This window comes from Amblyomma mixtum, chromosome 9 (genome assembly GCF_055824585.1).
Source record: "Amblyomma mixtum isolate Tamu chromosome 9, ASM5582458v1, whole genome shotgun sequence".
NCBI lineage: Eukaryota > Metazoa > Arthropoda > Arachnida > Ixodida > Ixodidae > Amblyomma > Amblyomma mixtum.
This window is the reverse complement of record NC_143020.1, coordinates 20,713,738-20,714,474: the sequence shown is the minus strand read 5'-3', so window position 1 is coordinate 20,714,474 and position 737 is coordinate 20,713,738. Positions and strand designations below refer to the sequence as shown.

The window sequence follows — 737 nt, the reverse complement described above, 5'->3', positions numbered from 1 at the left end:
TTTTCCAACTAGTCGCGTGCCCGCCCGGGCCCACCTCAATCTTTCACCTCTTTCACGCGGCGCCTTTGCTGGCGCATCTTGGCGTTTGGGTTTCGTGTCTTGGCTGTGTTCCTCTTTCTCCTTTGATTTTTCTCATTTTTCTTTTTCAAGCCCTGTGTGTGCCATGTTCACTGCTATAAGAAGACCCTTCCATGCACTGTATGATCATTCTTGAAAATGACCAGTCCCTGGTCGAAACGTTGAATAAATCTGTTAAGTTTTTCAATGTGATTTCCCCAACTTCTTATATTTTTAATCAGTTGCCTTGAAGATTTTGTTATCCCATATATATATATATATATATATATATATATATATATATATATATATATATATATATACAGCCGTCGCCGTAGCTCAGAGGTAGAGCATCGGACGAGTAATTCGGAGGTCGTGGGTTCGGATCCCACCGGCGGCAGGTGGTTGTTTTTTCTTCTGCTTTTCTAATCAATTAGCTTTAAGCGATGACATATTCAGTAATATTCTAAAATGATCAACACCACACAATAAATAAATTAATTAAAAAAAAATCCCCTGTGCCCCTTGGTTTCTGTGGCTGTTGGCTTCGGTCATATTTACTACGAGCCCCTCATACCACTTCCTTGTTTGCTTAATTGCTTAGCGAGGGCCTCGATTCTGGCAGCCTTGATGTCATAGGAAGCATAAGAGGGTTCTCACACAGCTTCCACCCTCTCCGT

The 737-nt window shown here is 41.5% G+C and overlaps 1 non-coding gene across 1 annotated transcript; it reads left to right on the top strand.

The window, feature by feature from the left end:
• Positions 1-385: 385 nt before the first annotated feature.
• Positions 386-457, top strand: TRNAT-AGU (transfer RNA threonine (anticodon AGU)). The gene has a single exon. It is a non-coding gene; the product is annotated as a tRNA-Thr (tRNA).
• Positions 458-737: the final 280 nt, after the last annotated feature.